Below are 10,494 nucleotides of genomic sequence, written 5' to 3'. Positions count from 1 at the left end.
ATGAATAGTGATACAAAACTCATATGAATCTCAATCATGTAAGGCAGCTCATGAGATCATTATATTGAAGTACATAGGAGAGAGATTAACCACATAGCTACCGGTACAGCCCTTAGCCTCGATGGAGAACTACTCCCTCCTCATGGGAGACAGCAACGTTGGTGGAGATGGCGGTGGTGTCGATGGAGATGCCTTCGGGGGCACTTCCCCGTCCCGGCGGCGTGCCGGAACAGAGACTCCTGTCCCCCAGATCTTGGCTTCGCGATGGCGGCGGCTCTGGAAGGTTTCTCGTACCGTGGCTTTTTTTATCGAGGTTTTAGGTCAGGGACCTTTAAATAGGCGAAGAGGCGGAGTCGGAAGGCTGACGAGGCGGTGACACAATAGGGGGGCGCGGCCCAGGCCCTGGCCGCGCCACCCCGTCATCCGGTGGCCCCGTGGCCTCGTGGCCCTCCTCTGCCGGCTCTCGGGTGTTCCGGAAGCTTCGTGGAAAAATAGGATGCTGGGCATTGATTTCGTCCAATTCCGAGAATATTTCCTTACTAGGATTTCTGAACCAAAAACAGCAGAAAACAGGAACTGGCCCTTCGGCATCTCGTCAATAGGTTAGTTCCGGAAAACGCATAATAATGACATATAATGTGTATAAAACATGTGAGTATCATCATAAAAGTAGCATGTAACATAAGAAATTATAGATACGTTTGGGACGTATCAAGCATCCCCAAGCTTAGTTCCTACTCGCCCTCGAGTAGGTAAACGATAACAAGGATAATTTCTGAAGTGACATGCTATCATAATCTTGATCATACTATTGTAAAGCATATGAGATGAATGCAGCGATTCGAAGCAATGATGAAGATAATGAGTAAACTAATGAATCATATAGCAAAGACTTTTCATGAATAATACTTTCAAGACAAGCATCAATAAGACTTGCATAAGAGTTACTCATAAAGCAATAAATTCAAAGTAAAGGTATTGAAGCAACACAAAGGAAGATTAAGTTTCAGCGGTTGCTTTCAACTTCAACATATATATCTCATGGATAATTGTCAACACAAAGTAATATAACAAGTGCAATAGGTAAACATGTAAGAATCAATGCACACAGTTCACACAAGTGTTTGCTTCTAAGATAGAAAGAAGTAGGTGAACTGACACAACAATAAAGTAGAAGAATGACCCTTCGCAGAGGGAAGCATGGATTACTATATTTGTGCTAGAGATTTTATTTTGAAAACAAGAAACAATTTTGTCAACAGTAGTAATAAAGCATATGTGTTATGTATGAGACATCTTATAAGTAATAAGTTGCAAGCCTCATGCATAGTATACTAATAGTGCTCGCACATTGTCCTAATTATCTTGGATTAACACGGATTATCATTGCATAGCATATGTTTCAACCAAGTGTCACAAAGGGGTACCTCTATGCCGCCTGTACAAAGGTCTAAGGAGAAAGCTCGCATTGGATTTCTCGCTTTTGATTATTCTAAACTTAGACATCCATACCGGGACAACATAGACAACAGATAATGGACTCCTCTTTAATGCATAAGCATTCAACAACAATTAATATTCTCATAAGAGATTGAGGATTAATTGTCCACACTGAAACTTCCACCATGAATCATGGCTTTAGTTAGCGGCCCAATGTTCTTCTCTAACAGTATGCATACTCAAACCATTTGATCATGAAAATCTCCCTTACTTCAGACAAGACGAACATGCATAGCAACTCACATGATATTCAACAAAGGTGTAATAATTGATGGCGTCCTCAGAAACATGGTTACCGCTCAACAAGCAACTTATAAGAAATAAGATACATAGCTACATATTCTTCACCACAATAGTTTTTAAGGCTATTTGTCCCATGAGCTATGTATTGCAAAGGCAAAGAATAGAAATTTTAAAGGTAGCACTCATGTAATTTACTTTGGAATGGCGGAGAAATACCATGTGGTAGGTAGGTATGGTGGACACAAATGGCATGGTTATTGGCTCAAGGATTTGGATGCACGAGAAGAATTCCTCTCAATACAAGGTTAGGCTAGCAAGGTTGTTTGAAGCAAACTCAAGTATAAAACGGTGCAGCAAAACTCACATATGAACATATTGTGTAACTATTATAAGGCTTTACATTGTCTCCTTGTTGTTCGAACACCTTAACCAGAAAATATCTAGACTCTAGAGAAACTAATCATGCAAACCAAATTTTAACAAGCTCTATGTAGTTCTTCATTAATAGGTACAAAGTATATGATGCAAGAGCTTAAACATGATCCATATGAGCACAAAAATTGCCAAGTATCAAATTATTCAAGACATTATACCATTTACCACATGCGGCATTTTCCGTTTCCAACCATATAACAATTAACGAAGCAGTTTCAACCTTCGCCATGAACATTAAAAGCTAAGAACAGATGTGTTCATATGAACCAGCAGAGCGTGTCTCTCTTCCACACAAGCATTTATTCAGAGAATGAAAATAACAAAACAAAAATAAAAGCACACAGACGCTCCAAGTAAAGCACATAAGATGTGACCGAATAAAAATATAGTTTCAAGAGAAGAAACCTGATAATTTGTCGATGAAGAAGGGGATGCCTTGGGCATCCCCAAGCTTAGATGCTTGAGTCTTCTTGCAATATGCAGGGATGAACCACGGGGGCATCCCCAAGCTTAGAATTTTCACTCTTCTTGATCATATTGTATCATCCTCGTCTCTTGACCCTTGAAAACTTCCTCCACACCAAACTCAAAACAAACTCATTAGAGGGTTAGTGCATAATTAAAAATTCACATGTTCAGAGGTGACACAATCATTCCTAACACTTCTGGACATTGCTCAAAGCTACTGGAAGGTAATGGAACAAAGAAATCCATCCAACACAGCAAAAGAGGCAATGCGAAATAAAAGGCAGAATCTGTCAAAACAGAACAGTCCGTAAAGACGAATTTTAAAGGGGCACCATACTTGCTCAGATAAAAATGCTCAAATTGAATGAAAGTTGTGTACATATCTGAGGATCACTCACGTAAATTGGCATATTTTTCTGAGTTACCTACAGAGAATCATACCCAAATTCGTGACAGCAAGAAATCTGTTTCTGCGCAGTAATCCAAATCTAGTATGAATCTTACTATCAAAGACTTTACTTGGCACAACAATGCAATAAAGTAAGATAAGGAGAGGTTGCTACAGTAGTAACAACTTCCAAGACTCAAATATAAAACAAAATTGCTGTAGTAAAATAAACACATGGGTTATCTCCCAAGAAGTGCTTTCTTTATAGCCATTAAGATGGGCTCAGCAGTTTTAATGATGCACTCGCAAGAAATAAGAGTTGAAGCAAAAGAGAGCATCAAGAAGCAAATTCAAAACAAATTTAAGCCTAACCCACTTCCTATGAAAAGGAATCTTGTAAATAAACAAGTCATGTAGGCATAATGCAACAAGCATAGGAAAACTAGACAAGCGCAACTTCAAGATTTTCAGCATATAGAGAGGTGTTTTAGTAACATGAAAATTTCTACAACCATATTTTCCTCTCTCATAATGATTTTCAGTAGCATCATGAACAAATTCAACAATATAACTATTACATAAAGCATTCTTATCATGAGTCTCATGCATAAAATTATTACTCTCCACATAAGCATAATCAATTTTATTAGTAATAGTGGGAGCAAATTAAACAAAGTAGCTATCATTATCATTCTCCTCATCAAATATAGGAGGCATATTGTAATCGTAATTAAACTTATCCTCCATAGTAGGCGGCACCAAAAGACCACTATCATTATAATCATCATATATGGGAGGTATATCATAATCAACATAAACTTTCTCCTCAATACCCGGAGGGCTAAAGAGATCATTTTCATCAAAACCGACCTCCCCAAGCTTAGAATTTTCTATATCATTATCAACAATGGTGTTCAAAGCGTTCATACTAATATTACTACCAGACATGCAAATAAGGTTCCATAGGTTTTTTAATTTTCGCATTAAACCATTCATGTCTTGACTCAGGAAATAGTACAAAAAGCTCACAGATGTTTTCCATTATGCCTAACTAGTGTAAACAAGAAACAAAAAGATGCAATTGCAGGATCTAAAGGAAATAGCTTCGAGCACACACACAACGGCAACAGAAAAGTACTTTTACCTGGGACCGGAGTATGCCTGCCTTTTACCTTTCCTCCCCGGCAACGGCGCCAGAAAAGTGCTTGATGTCTATGGATGCTTCTATTCTTGTAGACAGTGTTGGGCCTCCAAGAGCAGAGGTTTGTAGAACAACAGCAAGTTTCCCTTAAGTGGATCACCCAAGGTTTATCGAACTCAGGGAGGAAGAGGTCAAAGATATCCCTCTCAAGCAACCCTGCAATCACGATACAAGAAGTCTCTTGTGTCCCCAACACACCTAATACACTTGTCAGATGTATAGGTGCACTAGTTCGGCGAAGAGATAGTGAAATACAAGTGGTATGGATGTATATGAGTGGTAATAACAATCTGAATAAAATATGGCAGCGAGTAAACATGCAACAGAACAGTAAATAAATGGAGTTTCGATGCTTAGAAACAAGGCCTAGGGATCATACTTTCACTAGTGGACACTCTCAACATTGATCACATAATAAAACCACTCTACACTCTTTTGTTGGATGATGAACACCACTAATTGCGTAGGGCTACAAGAGCACCTCAATGCCGGAATTAACAAGCTCCACAACATTCGATGTTCATATTTAAATAACCTTAGAGTGCATGATAGATCATTGCAATTACACCAAGTACTAACATAGCATGCACACTCGTCACCATCACACTATGAAGGAGGAATAGATCACATCAATACTATCATAGCAATAATTAACTTCATAATCTACAAGAGATTACAATCATAACCTACGCCAAGTACTACATGATGCACACACTGTCACCATTACACCATGGAGGAGGAATAGACTACTTTAATAACATCACCAGAGTAACACATAGATGAATAGTGATACAAAACTCATATGAATCTCAATCATGTAAGGCAGCTCATGAGATTATATTGAAGTACATAGGAGAGAGATTAACCACATAGCTACCGGTACAGCCCTTAGCCTCGATGGAGAACTACTCCCTCCTCATGGGAGACAGCAACGTTGGTGGAGATGGCGGTGGTGTCGATGGAGATGCCTTCCGGGGGCACTTCCCCGTCCCGGCGGCGTGCCGGAACAGAGACTCCTGTCCCCCAGATCTTGGCTTCGCGATGGCGGCGGCTCTGGAAGGTTTCTCGTACCGTGGCTTTTTTATCGAGGTTTTAGGTCAGGGACCTTTAAATAGGCGAAGAGGCGGAGTCGGAAGGCTGACGAGGCGGTGACACAATAGGGGGCGCGGCCCGGGCCCCGGCCGCGCCACCCTGTCATCTGGTGGCCCTGTGGCCCTCCTCCGTCGGCTCTCGGGTGTTCTGGAAGCTTCGTGGAAAAATAGGATGCTGGGCATTGATTTCGTCTGATTCCGAGAATATTTCCTTACTAGGACTTCTGGAACCAAAACAGCGAAGACAAAGAATCGGCCCTTCGGCATCTCGTCAATAGGTTAGTTCCGGAAAACGCATAATAATGACATATAATGTGTATAAAACATGTGAGTATCATCATAAAAGTAGCATGGAACATAAGAAATTATAGATACGTTTGGGACGTATCAAGCACCTCTTTGAGGAGCTTCTGTGGGAGCACCGGGATCTTGCGGAAGCGCACAGCAAGTGCCAAGGTGAGTTTTTGTGCCTTGATATGTCTCCGACGTATCGATAATTTCTTATGTTCCATGCCACATTATTGATGATATCTACATGTTTTATACACATTATATGTCGTATTTATGCATTTTCCGGCACTAACCTATTAACGAGATGCCGAAGAGTCAGTTGATGTTTTCTGTTGTTTTTGGTTTCAGAAATCCTACAAAGGAAATATTCTCGGAATTGGAGGAAATCAACGCCCAGGGTCCTATTTTTGCACGAAGCTTCCGAAGACCGAGGGGGAAAGGAAGTGGGGCCACGAGGCGCCGCCACAACGGGCGGCGCGGCCCGGCTCTTGGCCGCGCGGCCCTGGTGTGTGGGGCCCTCGTGTGGCCCCCGCGTTGCCCTTCCGCCTACTTAAAGCCTTCGTCGCGAAACCCCCAATACCGAGAGCCACGATACGGAAAACCTTACTGAGACGCCGCCGCCGCCAATCCCATCTCGGGGGATTCGGAGATCGCCTCCGGCACCCTGCCGGAGAGGGGAATCATCTCCCGGAGGACTCTTCACCACCATGGTCGCTCCGGAGTGATGAGTGAGTAGTTCACCCCTGGACTATGGGTCCATAGCAGTAGCTAGATGGTTGTCTTCTCCTCATGTGCTTCATTGTCGGATCTTGTGAGCTGCCTAACATGATCAAGATCATCTATCCGTAATTCTATATGTTGTGTTTGTCCGGATCCGATGGATAGAGAATACTATGTTATGTTGATTATCAATCTATTACCTATGTGTTGTTTATGATCTTGCATGCTCTCCGTTATTAGTAGAGGCTCTGGCCAAGTTTTTGCTCTTAACTCCAAGAGGGAGTATTTATGCTCGATAGTGGGTTCATGCCTCCATTAAATCTGGGACATTGACAGAAAGTTCTAAGGTTGTGGATGTGCTTTTGCCACTAGGGATAAAACATTGATGCTATGTCCGAGGATGTAGTTATTGATTACATTACGCACCATACTTAATGCAATTGTCTGTTGTTTTGCAACTTAATACTGGAAGGGGTTCGGATGATAACCTCGAAGGTGGACTTTTTAGGCATAGATGCATGCTGGATAGCGGTCTATGTACTTTGTCGTAATGCCCAATTAAATCTCACAATACTCATCATATCATGTATGTGCATGGTCATGCCCTCTCTATTTGTCAATTGCCCGACTGTAATTTGTTCACCCAACATTCTATTTATCTTATGGGAGAGACACCTCTAGTGAACTGTGGACCCCGATCCATTCTTTACATCTGAAATACAAATCTGCTGCTATTGTTCTTTACTGTTCTTTGCAAACAATCATCATCCACACTATACATCTAATCCTTTGTTACAGCAAGCCGGTGAGATTGACAACCTCACTTGTTTCGTTGGGGCAAAGTACTTTGGTTGTGTTGTGCAGGTTCCACGTTGGCGCCGGAATCCCTGGTGTTGCGCCGCACTACATCCCGCCGTCATCAACCTTCAACGTGCTTCTTGGCTCCTCCTAGTTCGATAAACCTTGGTTTCTTTCTGAGGGAAAACTTGCCGTTGTACGCATCACACCTTCCTCTTGGGGTTCCCAACGGACGCGTGTTGTACGCGTATCAAGCATATTTGCTGGCGCCGCTGCCGGGGAGATCAAGACACGCTGCAAGGGGAGTCTCCACAATCCAATCTCTTTACTTTGTTTTTGTTTTGCTTTACTTTATTTACTACTTTGTTTGCTGCATTATATCAAAACACACAAAAATTAGTTGCTAGTTTTACTTTATTTACTGTCTTGCACTCTATATCAAAAACACAAAAAAATTAGTTACTTGCATTTATTTTATCTAGTTTGCTTTATTTCCTACTGCTAAAATGGCTACCCCTGAAAATACTAAGTTGTGTGACTTCACAACCACAAATAATAATGATTTCTTATGCACACCTATTGCTCCACCTGCTACTACAAGCAGAATTCTTTGAAATTAAACCTCGCTTTATCGAATCTTGTTATGCGAGAGCAATTTTCCAGTGTTTGTTCCGATGATGCTGCTGCCCATCTCAATAATTTTGTTGAATTGTGTGAAATGCAAAAGTATAAAGATGTAGATGGTGACATTATAAAATTAAAATTGTTTCCTTTCTCATTAAGAGGAAGAGCTAAAGATTGGTTGCTATCTCTGCCTAAGAATAGTATTGATTCATGGACTAAATGCAAGGATGCTTTTATTGGTAGATATTATCCCCTGCTAAAATCATATCTTTGAGAAGTAGCATAATGAATTTTAAACAATTAGATAATGAACATGTTGCTCAAGCTTGGGAAAGAATGAAATCTTTGGTTAAAAATTGCCCAACCCATGGATCGACTACTTGGATGATCATCCAAACCTTTTATGCAGGACTGAACTTTTCTTCGCGGAACCTATTGGATTCAGCTGCTGGAGGTACCTTTATGTCCATCAATCTTGGTGAAGCAACAAAGCTCCTTGATAATATGATGATTAATTACTCTGAATGGCACACGGAAAGAGCTCCACAAGGTACGAAGGTAAATTCTGTCGAAGAAACCTCTTCCTTGAGTGATAAGATTGATGCTATTATGTCTATGCTTGTGAATGATAGGACTAATGTTGATCCTAATAATGTTCCGTTAGCTTCATTGGTTGCTCAAGAAGAACATGTTGATGTGAACTTCATTAAAAATAATAATTTCAACAACAATGCTTATCGGAACAATTCTAGTAATAACTATAGGCCATATCCTTATAATAATGGTAACGGTTATGGTAATTCTTATGGGAATTCTTACAACAATAATAGGAACACACCCCCTGGACTTGAAGCTATGCTTAAAGAATTTATTAGTACACAAACTTCTTTTAACAAATCTGTTGAGGAAAAGCTCAATAAAATTGATATTCTCGCTTCTAAGGTTAATAGTCTTGCCTCCGATGTTGATCTTTTGAAATCGAAAGTTATGCCTAATAAGGATATTGAAAATAAAATTGTTACTACAGCAAATGTCATCCAAGTTAGAATTAATGAGAATATAAGATTGATGGCCGAATTGCATGCTAGGTGGGAAAGAGAAGAAAATGAAAAACTAGCTAAAGAAGATAATATAGCTAAAGTTTGGACTATTACCACCACTAGTAATGTTAATGCTCCACATGTTGCTGCACCTCCTACTATCAATGGTAAAATAATTGGTGTTGTCAATGTTTCCACTTCTAATGCAAAGCCTGCACAATTGCCTGAAACTGCTAAAACTGCTAAAACTACCTGTGATAAAACTGCTGAAATTTTTTCCAACATTGGGGATGATGATCCCATTGCTTTAGATTATAATGGTTTGGATTTTGATGATTGCCACATCTCTGAAGTTATAAAGTTCTTACAAAAACTTGCTAAGAGTCCTAATGCTAGTGCTATAAACTTGGCTTTCACAAAACATATTACAAATGCTCTCATAAAAGCTAGAGAAGAGAAACTAGAACGTGAAGCTTCTATTCCTAGAAAGCTAGAGGATGGTTGGGAGCCCATCATTAAGATGAAGGTCAATGACTTTGATTGTAATGCTTTATGTGATCTTGGTGCAAGTATTTCCGTTATGCCTAAGAAAATTTATAATATGCTTGACTTGCCACCATTGAAAAATTGTTATTTGGATGTTAATCTTGCTGATCATGCTGTAAAGAAACCTTTGGGGAGAGTTGATAATGTTCGCATTACCGTTAACAATAACCTTGTCCCCGTTGATTTTGTTGTCTTGGATATTGAATGCAATGCATCTTGCCCCATTATATTGGGAAGACCTTTTCTTCGAACTGTTGGAGCTATCATTGATATGAAGGAAGGTAATAGTATTAAATATCAATTTCCTCTCAAGAAAGGTATGGAACACTTCCCTAGAAAGAGAATGAAGTTACCTTTTGATTCTATTATTAGAACAAGTTATGATGTTGATACTTCGTCTCTTGATAACACTTGATACACACTTTCTGCGCCTAGCTGAAAGGCGTTAAAGAAAAGCGCTTATGGGAGACAACCCATGTTTTTACTACAGCATTTTTATTTTTTATTTGAGTCTTGAAAGTTGTTTACTACTGTAGCAACCTCTCCTTATCTTATTTTTGTGCATTCTTGTGCCAAGTAAAGTCGTTGATAGTAAGGTTCATACTAGATTTGGATTACTGCGCAGTAACAGATTTCTTTGCTGTCACGAATTTCGACCTGCCTCTCCGTAGGTAGCTCAGAAAAATATGCCAATTTACGTGCGTGATCCTCAGATATGTATGCAACTTTTATTAAATTTGGGCATTTTCATTTGAGCAAGTCTGGTGCCTCAATAAAATCCATCTTTACGGACTGTTCTGTTTTGACAGATTCTGCCTTTTATTTCGCATTGCCTCTTTTGCTATGGTGGATGAATTTCTTTGTTCCATTAATGTCCAGTAGCTTTGTGCAATGTCCAGAGTGTTAAGAATGATTGTGTCACCTCTGAACATGTGAATTTTTATTATGCATTAACCCTCTAATGAGTTGTTTCGAGTTTGGTGTGGAGGAAGTTTTCAAGGATCAAGAGAGGAGGATGATACAATATGATCAAGGAGAGTGAAAGCTCTAAGCTTGGGGATGCCCCGGTGGTTCACCCCTCGCATATTTTAAGAATACTCAAGCGTCTAAGCTTGGGGATGCCCAAGGCATCCCCTTCTTCATCGACAA

The sequence above is a fragment of the Lolium rigidum genome, chromosome 5 (assembly GCF_022539505.1).
Source record: "Lolium rigidum isolate FL_2022 chromosome 5, APGP_CSIRO_Lrig_0.1, whole genome shotgun sequence".
Classification (NCBI taxonomy): domain Eukaryota; kingdom Viridiplantae; phylum Streptophyta; class Magnoliopsida; order Poales; family Poaceae; genus Lolium; species Lolium rigidum.
This window is presented reverse-complemented; position numbering follows the sequence as displayed.